Below are 12,683 nucleotides of genomic sequence, written 5' to 3' on the forward strand. Positions count from 1 at the left end.
TAATGCATGTAAGAACTGTTGATGGTGAAAACAGTGTGCTGTGTACGGTAATCTGGATAGAATTATTATATCTTTATGCCTCAGTAAGGGGCATAATGATGTATTACTTATAACCAACATTATATATTGTGCAAATTGCTTTTTGTATATAAATAAGCAGATAATTGCTAAAATGCAATATAGGTAAATGCTGTTTCTATGCAATGCATATTTTTGTGAATTTTTGAGAACATGCCGATATGGGTAAGTGCTGTTTATATGTAATATATATTTTTGTGAATTTTTGAGAATATGCCCTTGACCTAAATAAAAAAAAATGTTTGTTTGCTGTCATAACTTGCAGGGATATTAATTTTCTTTATGTTTACTATTGTAGGTGTCAGTACACTAGTGACCAGTATACAAACATCAGCAGCCGACTTCATAACTACCCAGGATGCAGCTACATCATTACCTGTTACAACTGAACGTAAGTTTTCAGTGTTTTCAGTTGTAATTTGCATGGTTTTGCAAAGCTGTAAAATACAGACAATAGCTTTACATCATTCCCTGAAGCTAAAGCAGTGTGGTCTATAACACAGAAAAATTAGACTGTTTTCTTCCATCTCAACACTGAATTCAAACATCATGGGACCTGTCCCAAATTTGCGTACAAATCACACAATAATTTGAAAGACATTTTAAAAGCAATCATTACCAGGTCTTGCCACTATTGCCAGCATATTTTTGAATCCCCTAATATGACTCTACATGATTATCCAAGGGCAATTCCATGTGCAGATAATTTCAACTGCAAAACCCAAGGGGTAGTTTGTATTGCCCTCTGTGAAAACAATTTGTTCTTTCTTCTATGTTGGAAAAACTGAACATTATTTGAAGAAGAGAATTTATAAACATACTCATTGAAGGTTGTTCATCATAGCTGGCAACTTGGTATGCAAAAATCTACTGCCAATCATTAGCGGACTGGAGTTCCGCTGTGGCGACCCCTAACTGGGAAAAGCCGAAAGACACAACAACAACCAATGACACCAAAAAAGGCAACAACATACCTGACTTTAAAAAACACTCACTTATCTGTAATGATTTGGCAAAATTATTTTCTAGAACTCCTTGCAAGAAGGCCTGGAAGAAAGAAACCTTTTTGACCACTGATTTCAAGGTACTTCTGAATATCCAGAAGGACTCTCCAAAGATCATTCTTTTGACTCCCTTTTGGTTCAGGCAACAGCAGTCCTTCCTTCTTTTTTAATTGCCATGGGGCAGTTACTGCCCTATTAACTATCTATCTTTTATTCATAAAGTGCTAGTTAGCTTAAGCCAATGTACCCATCTCCTTGTTTTCTTTGCAGAACCCAAAATTGAGGGGTGAAGGATACCTCATACCTTGGATACCCACAGACAACTCAGGTATTGTCTTGGCAGAACAATATCTTTCAGAAGTTCTGATCAGTTGTTCATTTCTTGTGAAAGTAAGAAGAAAGGCAATGTATTCTATAGCAGACTGTTTCCAAATGGTTGTCTCAGACTCTTGACTTTTGTTATACCCAGCACAACAGACCTTTTCCAGACAAGGTCAAGGCTCAGTTTACCAGGGTTTGGCTTCATCTATGTTTTTTTTGGAAAGAGTTGGACTATAGAAGTATGCTTGAAGCAGTGACTCGGTCCTCTCTGCACAGTTTTAAAAGCACTATAAACTGGAGTCATTCCCTCGGTCAATGATAGGCTTTGCTAGCAACATTCTACAGGGGCTCCCGGACCCTTTCCCTTGTATCTCCCAGTTATTTAAAGCTATGGTAATCTACCCATATAGTTAAGGCTACTGAAGCAGTGATCAGTTTGAAGAACATAGTAGAGTTTTGTTTTTTTTTAAATAAGAAACATCTTTATTAAATTATCAAGTATGACATAGGCAAGCATACATTTATATAAATGAAAACAAACTATACTGACTTAATTTTAGTTGCAAACATTATACATCATAAACCATGTTGACATAATTGTAGTTGCAAACATTATACATCAATTATAAACTATCCAGTCATTGTCAGTCAGTCATTACATCGCTCATTCGAATCCTGCTTTCTTTAAAACCTCGTTCCTCCTCTGCATGTATTGTTCCCACAATTCCCATTTTTTCTGATGTAATTTGCTCCTTCTGGTTTCTAAAGACCCCAGTTCCAGTTGTTTTATCTCTGTTACTGTATTCTCTACTTCTATTAAAGTTGGTTTGGACTTTGATTTTTATTTTCTAGTAATTGCTTTTTTGGCAGCCAGTGTAATTAGACTCAGAAAGGCCTTTCTATGTCTAGGCAATTACGATACTGTATCATAGATCAAAAAATAATTTCCTTAGTTACACGGATTTGCTCACCCAGTATCTTTGACAGAGCAGTCTTCAGGGAATCTTTAAAGTCTGCCAACTCATTATACTCCCAGAAAATATGCTCCAGTTACCTTTCTTCCCCGTCACACTTCCTACATTTAGTGTCTACATGAGGAAAAATTATATGGAGTCTACTTGGGGTGCAAAAATACCTATGTAAACACTTTCAAGCAAAGATCCTAAATGTTCTAGACTTTGTTGCATATTTGGGAGACATAGATATATATCCCCCATTGTTTCTTTGTGAATTGCTTATGCAGTCCTTTTTTAACAGCAGCTTCTGTTGTAAATTCTAGTAATAACTTTTCTAGTGCTGGACTTTCAGTTAGGATCCCCCTGTTTCTTTCTCTTTGCCTACACTCTGATTTCAATAACTGATAGTGAAGGAAATCTCTATCCTGCAGTCCAAATTCAATTCTTGGCCTCATCCCATTCTATTACATTTCCCTAATTATTTGCTCCCAGTACTTTGGTTCTTTTATCAGTTTTCTCCAATAAATTCCAGCCCTCTCTTTCCTATTGTCTGTATCCCTAATTGCAGTCATTCTGATTATCAGAATCTTCTTTCTCCATTCCTTTGTTGGCTTAGTTCTTAGAATCCCTTTTGCTACATTATGAATATAATATTCTGCATGGTTATTGTTATTCTTCTTAAGGATCTGAATTGAAAATCCCAGTCTGTCCTTGTTTCTTGAGTCCCCCTGTTTTCATCATCACATAGTGCAGTTGTGTTAGTAAACTTAACCATAACATTAAATGTGTGAATGATCACTGCTGCAGTAGCTGCTCCTTCCATCCCCCTGCTTTTGTGTGTGTATGTGTGTGTGTGTGTGTGTGTGTGTGTGTGTGTGTGTGTGTGTGTGTGTGTGTGTGTGTGTGTGTGTGTGTGTGTGTGTGTGTGTGTGTGTGTGTGTGTGTGTGTGTGTGTGTGTGTGTGTGTGTGTGTGTGTGTGTGTGTGTGTGTGTGTGTGTGTGTGTGTGATGTGTGTGTTTTTTGCCAGGGTGTGGACATGTATTTTTTTTTGTTTTCCTAACAATATTCTCTCCAGGCTTAGTGTTCCTTTCTCGACTGACATGAAAGCTCTGAAGGGCTTGGCACACAAACTTGACATTTTAGTTAGCTCGGCTGAAGCTAAAGATATGGGTGTATGGAAGGTGCCCTGGAGCTTTGGAAGCAGGATGGCTGGTATATCCTTTGTAGGATATAACCCATATTGCTAAGGCTACTGCAGCAGTTATCATTTGAACATCTACTATTATGACAAATTTACTTACACAACTGTAATTTCTCCCTTTCTGTACTGTGCAAGCAGTTATGTGGTTGTAATGCCTTCACATTTATGCATGCCTATCAATTGTTAATGTTTTCACAGAATGTCCTTGTTTTTTTCTCATATTTTGCCTTGCTCCCATATAAAACGATTGATTTACTGGTAAATCAAGGAGGGTTATGGTGAATTAATAATGATATTTGTTAGAGTTTTTATAGTCTAAAAATGCATGTTTATGTAAATCCTTTTGTTCTAGTAACTTTTTAAGTGAATTTTATTGTAATATTTAAAAATTGTCCCTGATTTTTGGCCTTTGTTCTCATATTATTTTTGGTTGTGTCTGGAACTGTTGAGGAAAGAGGATGAGAAGTATAATATATGAGCTGAAAGAAATAACTGTACCATTTACATGTAAGAGCTCAATTATTTGGAAGTCTAACAATAATCTTAGTGGTAAAGACACAATCAATATGTTGCAAAGGACAAGGGTCATTGCACTGGGGAATGAACTGATAAAAAATGACTCTTTAAGGAAAGAAAAAAAAAAACAGTGAAAGAAAGACAGCAGCTCATTCACCATTACTACAATAACTAGATTGTTCTGGAGAGTGATCAATACTGGCTTCCCATCCCTAGTATAGAAAATTGCCATGATTTAAATTACACTGTTTGCAAACTGTTTCTGGTTTGGTGCAGTGGCCAGTTTTATCCAACAGCACAATTACACAGTTGTATCAGTTTCACTAATTACTTTTGATATGTTTAATTTTTTAAAATCTTTTATAGAATAATTTTATGAAAAACATCATAAAAAATGCTGGACCACACACAAGAGAAACAGCACACTTACAAGTATACCATGCATGACATCCACGTGTCAGACTTATGAGTTAGAAATATAAACAATAGTGAGAGTTACTCTGAAAAGTCCCTTTCTCTTTCCCCAACATACTCAGTTACTAGTCCTCTACAAATTCCTCAATACTTTCAGAAAGTGTAATTTATATAAGAAATGTAGAAGTGAAAACTCTGTATTGTGTATGATAATCTCATTACAATTAATATATCGTTATGCTACAATACTGGGGCATAAAGATTTATTAATTGTAACCGACATTATATATTCAGCAAAATGATTTTTGTATGTTCATAAGTGGATAATTGCCTAAAATGTAGTCATGACTAAATGCCATTTCTATGCAATGTATTTGTTTTGTAAATTTTTGGGAATATGAGCTTGGCATGCAGAAAAAAATGTTTGTTTGCTGTCATAGTTTGCAGGGATATTAATTTTTGTTACTTTTACCATTGTAGGTGTCACTACACTGCTGTCCAGTATACCAACATCAGCAGCAGACTTCAGTACTACCCAGGGTGCAGCTACGCCATTACCTGTTACAACTGAACGTAAGTTGTTTGTGTTTGCAGTTGTAATTTGTATAGTTTTACAATGCTGTGAGATGCAGAAACTAGTATAACATCATTTCTTGGACAACAAAGCAGTGAGAACTATAATACAGAAAATCTGAATTATTTTTTGCTATGCCAAGACAGAGTTTGAACATCTTGGGACCTGTCTCAAATTTACGTACAAATCATACAGTGATTTGAAATCCATTTTTAAAACAGTTCTTACAGTCCTTCTGGGAAGGTACTTTTGTCTAAATGTGGGACTTACCACTTTTGTGGTCCATTATTGAAGGCCCTAACGTGACTGCACATGACTATCCAAGGGTCATTCCATTTACATGTAATTTCAACTGTAACACACAAGGGGTAGTTTAAATTGCTCTCTGTGAAAAAAGGCTTTCCTTCTGTGTTGGAAAACACAAATGTTGTTGAACAAGAGAATTTATAAATATATGAAAGCAAAAAAGGCAACAAATTAGTTGCTTTTTTTGAAACACTCACTTACTACAATGATTTTAAGAAGTTTTTATTTTTTTGTATTAGAGAGGATGCAAAAATGTCCACAAGGTGGTAAATGAGAACACTTCCTTTTACTCAGAAAGCTGCACTGGCAAATTATTTTAAATGCAAATACTCCCTCAGGTCTTAATGGACATCTCTTCCTTATGACTGTTAAAGTGGAAGAGTGATAGGTAAAACAACTGACGTGTCACCTGTTGAGTAAGTAGATAATCAGGCTCCCTGTTGACATGCTATCACTCCAAATGCTGAGTACTGACATGGCAATGAAAAAATTAACAGAGCTTGGGGAGAGGAGCAAATCTTGAACTTTTACAGAGGGCAAGCCTACCCGCATCCCCTGATGTGGGGGGGGTCTTATATATACAGACTCTGAGAACACCATACGGCATGTCAGAGAAAACAGGAAAACAGCCGTATAGCCTTCTTGGACATAATATGTTTGACAGGTTTTGGCCATTTAGTCTCCATGTGTTGGGACTCTCTCTAGGCGATCCCAACATTTCAAATGGTTATTAGATAATTGTCTCAAATGCAGTTGTGCTTTAATGCCATTTCTATGCATTGTATTTGTTTTGTGAATTTGTTTGAATATGTACTTGGCATGAAGAAAAAAATGTTTATTTGCTGTCATAATTGTCAGGGATATTAATTTTCTTTATGTTTACCATTGTAGGTGTCAGTACACTAGTGACCAGTATACCAACATCAGCAGCCGACTTCATAACTACCCAGGGTGAAGTTACATCATTACCTGTTACAACTGAACGTAAGTTTTCAGTTGTACATTGAATTGTTTTGTAATGTTGTAGGATGCAGAGACTACCGACTAAATAATTTCTGTAATCCAACTTGCTAGACTATATATATTTTTCTTTTTTGAACAGAGTGTAAATATTCATATTTATGTTTTTATTGCCTTTTAAGATAATATTACTGTTCCTATTGTTGCATAATGTCATCAGATATCAAGATGGTTACTGTAAAACAATAAAAAAAGTAAAAAAGTTTTCAGTGCTTCAGAACTTAAAAAGTAACAACAGTATCAATAACTTTCATCCACAGGCATCCCCTGTACTCAACAATTAAAGCCACATTTATTGACTGAATATACCTCAGATTTTTGAGTTAAATAAAATAAAGTAAAAAATAACAATTCGCCACAACAATTTACTTTAACTTCTCCATAGTTTTGCTCATGAATTGCAACCACATCTGTGACTGTGACTGTATAACTCAAATGTTTAATTGTGATGAAATGAATGAACAAATGCATAAATAACTGTCACACATGAATTTATCATATTCTCCATTCACTGCCATCAAAATATAGTGCAACCCACAGCAATGACCCCCACGACATATAAGGACCAAAATCAGCATCAGAGATTGCCTTTATATATTTAAAAACTTTCTAGAATAGCAGGTTTTGCATGAAGCTGCTACTTTGAAGGCTGTTAAGAATGAAACTTGAATGTCATTGTTATTTAGTGACTACATTCCTGACTGATTTGCCAGAAAAATCAACAAACATTATGAGGAACAGACCGACATATGAGACAAAAAATCAGATTAAGTTTCCTGAAATCAGGGGCAGATGAGCATCTAACCCCTGCCCCCACAGAGAAGTGACCATCGCTTAACACCATTTGCATGGAGTGGTGGCTACAGGTTTGTTTTAATGCCAGAGCACAATATGGGTACTGTACTCAGCTGGCGGGGCACATAAGACCTGTGAAAAAAGCATTAAAACACCATATAGATATAGTATAGAATACATGACACATGGTAACAACTCACCCTATGAAAAAACAGTGAATGCCATAATCCTACAACTCCTGCCAATGTTAAGGAAAACTACTAATCCATCATGCTCAAGGATTATGGTATGGATGAAGTGTTAGTATCTACAGTGTAAACAATCAGGGGTGTAGCTACCAACCCAACATTGGTAGGAAAATATCTAACATAATGACATCTGTACCTCAATAGAAAGGAAAAAAATACCATTAACCCATATTCATGAACAAAAAGTCAGACTTGTTTTGTTCAGTGGAAACAAAGAAGTCAGAGTCATGAAAACTAACTAGGGTGAGGGGTGGTCCTCATGAATTACATTGAATATTTAGGATGCGTGCAGATCCTGATCCTGGATGGCATGTGATATCCAGCTGTTTCTCTTAATGAGATGCACAATGCTAAAGATACATAGATTTCATTCTAAATGAAAGTGTGTTAGGTTTATCACAATACAAGATTTTAATTTTCTATATGTCTAGAATCCATGCATCTCAGTTGTGTATGCAAGATACACAAGGATATATAGGACCCTCCTATGTGTTGTATCATCTCATCCTGGGGGTGTGTGGTCAGAAATGAAACCCCTTGCCATGAGTATTCACTGTGATTTGAAACAATTTGTCAACTCCTTCCAGGGACCATGAAGGATTGATTGGATTTCTTAGACAAAATCAGGTGTCTCTGTTGTGAAAAGGATGATCTATTAGTTATGGATGATGTTAAAGATTTATTCACAATCTTTCCACAAAACATTGAGCTTGATTGGTTCATGCAGTACATAACCTACAATACAGGGTTGAACAACATCAATATATACAATATTTGTTTATTTATAGAGTTCAGAGAAGCAACTCAAAGTGCAAAAGTCCAAAGCTCCAGATGACAAGTTGAACACCCCCCCCATCAAGCAATCAGACAATATGGGTTAGGGCAGGCTTGCAATATCACGAATACCAGACCATCCATAATACCAACAAGCAAGAGAATTAAAGAAACTACAGCCATCGTCAACCTTCCATCTTTAAAATGAGGTTTACGGCACTTTTCTTCACAATGTGGAACAGATTTGTAAAATCTGACATATTTTATACCAAGTAGGAAGAAAGATCACACCATGGTTACACTGTGGACTTATATTTATAAAAAGTTCTTTGACAGCACCAATCTCTTGGTTGCAAAGTAAAAATATCCTTTTACATAAGACAAAATGGTACACAGTGGTTGTAATGGACTGATTTTTACCAAACACTCTTCAAGCATTAGATACGTGAGTGTAGGTTGAAAGAGTCCAGTATCCACACACACACAAACATACATCACAGAGTCTCTAGTTACACATTCTCTGTGACAAACATTTTTCTCCATATCAGTTATTATTACTCGATTCTGCCCACTACATTGCTAATGCTTTGATCTTTGACCCACACAAATGAGCTCATTAATATGCATATAGACACACAAAAACATATGCTCAGTTACACCCATGTGTTTGTTTGTACTCGTTGAATATTTGCCTGAGATCAAGTGAATGAAAAAAATTCATAAACAGTGAACCAGGAATGTAGCTCAGCTCGCTGATGATGTCAGAACAATACAGTGTAACCCCCCCATCCCCTCACCTTATTAGCTCAAGAATCAGAGACAAAGAACACAATAAGGAACAGCTTTTAAATATTTCTCTTATATACTTAGAAAGTTGATAGAATAATAAGCATTGCATTATCAAGCATTTTTCAAACTCACATACCTGTTACTATTTAATGACTGCAATATGCAATAATTTGCCAAAAGTCACACATTTTAAAAGGGACAGACGGAAGGAGCTGTCAAGTTCTTTGCTCAACAATTTTGGGCAAAGCCAAAAAGAACAAGGGACAAATTTTAAATATTTTCTTATGTATTGGTTATCCAGATAAACCTAATATTCAAAATGTCCCTTAGCAGGGGTGACCCAGGAGCACTGTGTGGTTAAACGACTTGCTCAAAGACACAAAATAGGCAAACAGAGGTGAAAGGATTCATGCCCTCCACTTTTGACTAGAGGAGGCAGTTAATTAACATAAGTTCCAGACAACTCTAAATCACTTAAAATCCTAACAGAACAATAAGGGTTGCATGAATGTGCATTCTCTGAACAATAAAAACTTTAATGACTGGTATTACTGAATGACATTAATCCTCACTGATTTACAGAAAAGATGTTGTTAAGGGACAGGGCATGTATATGAGGCAAATTTAGTGATGTTCTACAACATTAGAGAGATAAGAGGCAAACTACTCTAATTCACTTTAAAAAGTTAATAGAACAACAGGTTTTGTATCAACAATCATTTTCTGTACATTTGAACAACAAAAGTACTGCCCCATTAGCCTGACGAGCCTAGTCTGCAAGGCCATGGAATGTATCATCTTGGAACTCATAAACAAAGACATTGGAGATCTCCATACTATGGACCCCACACAGTTTGGGTTTGTAAAAGGCAGATTATGTCTCCTAAACCTGATAGACTTCTTTGAAGTAGTCACCAAAGCCATAGATGAGGGTAAGGTGGTTCACACAGCCTATCTAGATCTCGCCAAGGCATTCAACACCATACCCCACTCTGGAATTATAGATAAACTCACTAAACTAGGTATAAATCCCTATGTCACAAGATGGGTTGCCAACTGGCTTACTGACAGAACCCACACTGTGAAAGTAGCAGACTCCAAATCAGACTTCAGACCAGTGACAAGTGGAGTACCACAGGGTTCAGTCCTGGGTCCTCTCCTGTTTGGTATCTACTTCTCTGAAGTACAGGCTAACACAGAAGGTCTTTGACTAACTAAATTTGCAGATGACTGCAAACTAGGAGCCATAATCCAAACTCCTAATAATGTGGACATCCTACAAAAGGGCCTCACTGAGACAGATGCCTGGTGTCAAAACCATGGTCTCTAGCTCAATGCCAAAAAGTGTATTGTCATCCCCTTTGGTAAAAACTCTGTACCCATGAACTACCACATAGGCGGTAGTCTACTTAACACAGAAAGTGTGATAAGAGACCTTGGGACACAGGTGGACAGTAGTCTCTCCTTTGATAATCACATCGCCACAGTGGTCAGGAAATCCTTCTACATGGCACACCTCGTCACAAAATGTTTCTCATCCAGAAAAAAAGAGGTCATTGTTCCCCTCTACTCATCACTCATTAGACCCATTATAGAGTACAATGCCCCTTTTGGTATGTACCTCACAAGACATCTACAACAACTGGAAAGGCCGCAAAAATACCTCACAAAGAGGATTACTGGCCTCAAACAGATGCCTTACGCAGACCGTCTCAAAAAACTCCAGCTTTACTCCGTCCATATCACCTACTCAGAGGCGATCTCTGCCTAACATACAAAGCTATGTCAAACCTAGAGCTGTTGGACATGCTCCACTGAAAGAAATCCCAATCCCTCCGAGCTACACACTCTAGGGACCTAAATCTTGTCACCACAATAAACAGAACATGCTGGAAGGATAGATTTCTGTCCCAGAGACTTCCCATACTCTGGAACAGACTACCTATCTATGTCAAAGAGAGCTCCTCATTAGCACTCTTCAAGAAAAATCTTGATGATTGGATGGGTAATAGGAAATTCACCTCGGGAATCACTTCTGTGGTTCTGCTTGACAGGGGCACAGGAAAATAATTTTCTTGGGTGGCGAAAGCCAGGGTACCTTTTTGGCTAGGCTTGTATAGGCCCTAGGGCCAATAGCCTAGTACCTACCTATGAACCTATGAAACACTTATACCTGGCATTACTAACTTTAAACCTTAGTGATTTTATCAGAAAATAAAGACATAAGTGGAAATCTGGCAGTTAGTGATGAGGATTACTGCTCTAAACTCTTAGTAAGTGGCTTCCTGTAGCCATGTTTACAGTTTTTATTTTTCATACCTCCATTTGTCTCCTGTGAGACTCTGAGTAACTCACTTATCCAGACAATGCTCCTGTGTTACCCCTCAGAAAAACAAAAAGATAGGGCATATATATGATGGAAAATACTCATGTGGATTTTCTGAACAATAAAATCAGAGGTGGGTTATGGTCAAATGAGGTCCTATGCAGAGCAATGGACCAGACCCCCATACAGCCATACCAATATCTCATTAGTTGCCTGTCTCTCCCCAGTTACCATACACTGTTGAAAGCTTTCAGTGAACATACTATTTTCTTCTTTACTTTTACAATGATCACGGAGATTTGGATTTAATTTAAAACTGTTATTTAAAATGACTTAACAGCCATTAGATGAACAAAACAAAACACTCTCACAATGGAAGCAGACAGCATGAGCAGCAGTAAACTTCTCTCCATCTGAAACTCACAAGTATTGAAAATTCATCTGGTAATCCATTAAACTTCAACAGCCATGCAGGTATTCATAATCAATAGCATATAGTAAAGCACTAATTAGGGGCAATCTGAAGGTTGCAGGAATTCAAATGACAAATGTGTAATGAATTTGCTTACAGCTTGAAACAGCCTACTGACACAAGTGTCTCCTTTCAGGAGCAGCCCAGGAGCACTGTCTGGTGAAATCATTTGCAGAGACTTACACTAGGCAAACAGAGGCTGAGGAAATTAAAAGCTGCATCACAGGAAACAACTCTTTAACAGCTCATATGCATAACTGTTGTAACACAGCACAGTGCATTTCACATCCTTGGGCTTGGAAAACACAATTTAAATTAAAAATGCATTCATAGTTAATATTTTAACATTAAAATCATAGACTTCATGCTGTGCTGTTTATTCACAGACAAATAAGCACACAGTCAACAGTCAACAAAACAAGAAAACCATGGATTTATCTAAAGAACATTGCTCATGTGATAAATCCCTTATTTACTATAATTCATTCCTTCCTTTACACCACACACACACACACACACACACACACACACACACACACACACACACACACACACACACACACACACACACACACACACACACACAGATGTGACCATAAATTACATTTCTGTGTACAGCTGCATGCATTCCTATGTTTACCTGGGTTAAAATGATGGAACAAATACATAAAAAAGACCAAGAAGTGTATTTCAGCTCACTGTTGTGTAAACCATACAATGCATTACACTGTACACTCCCCATGCCCTCACAATCCCTTAGCTCAAATATAATAGACAAAGACCTAACAATGAGAAAGTATTAAGTAGTTTAGATTTTAAGACAATCTTGCATTTTGGTTATACCATAATGAGAAACAGCAAGAAAATTCAGAAAGAAATATTAGGAGG

General features: G+C 36.9%; 1 long non-coding RNA gene across 1 annotated transcript; it reads left to right on the top strand.

The window, feature by feature from the left end:
- The first annotated feature begins 382 nt into the window (after positions 1 to 382).
- Positions 383 to 6,469, top strand: LOC122801401. The gene is made up of 3 exons (XR_006364706.1): positions 383 to 469; positions 4,972 to 5,064; positions 6,263 to 6,469. It is a non-coding gene; the product is annotated as an uncharacterized LOC122801401 (long non-coding RNA).
- The last annotated feature ends 6,214 nt before the right edge of the window (positions 6,470 to 12,683 follow it).

Source organism: Protopterus annectens, chromosome 4.part1 (assembly GCF_019279795.1).
Source record: "Protopterus annectens isolate FY-2018-M chromosome 4.part1, PAN1.0, whole genome shotgun sequence".
Taxonomy (NCBI): domain Eukaryota; kingdom Metazoa; phylum Chordata; order Ceratodontiformes; family Protopteridae; genus Protopterus; species Protopterus annectens.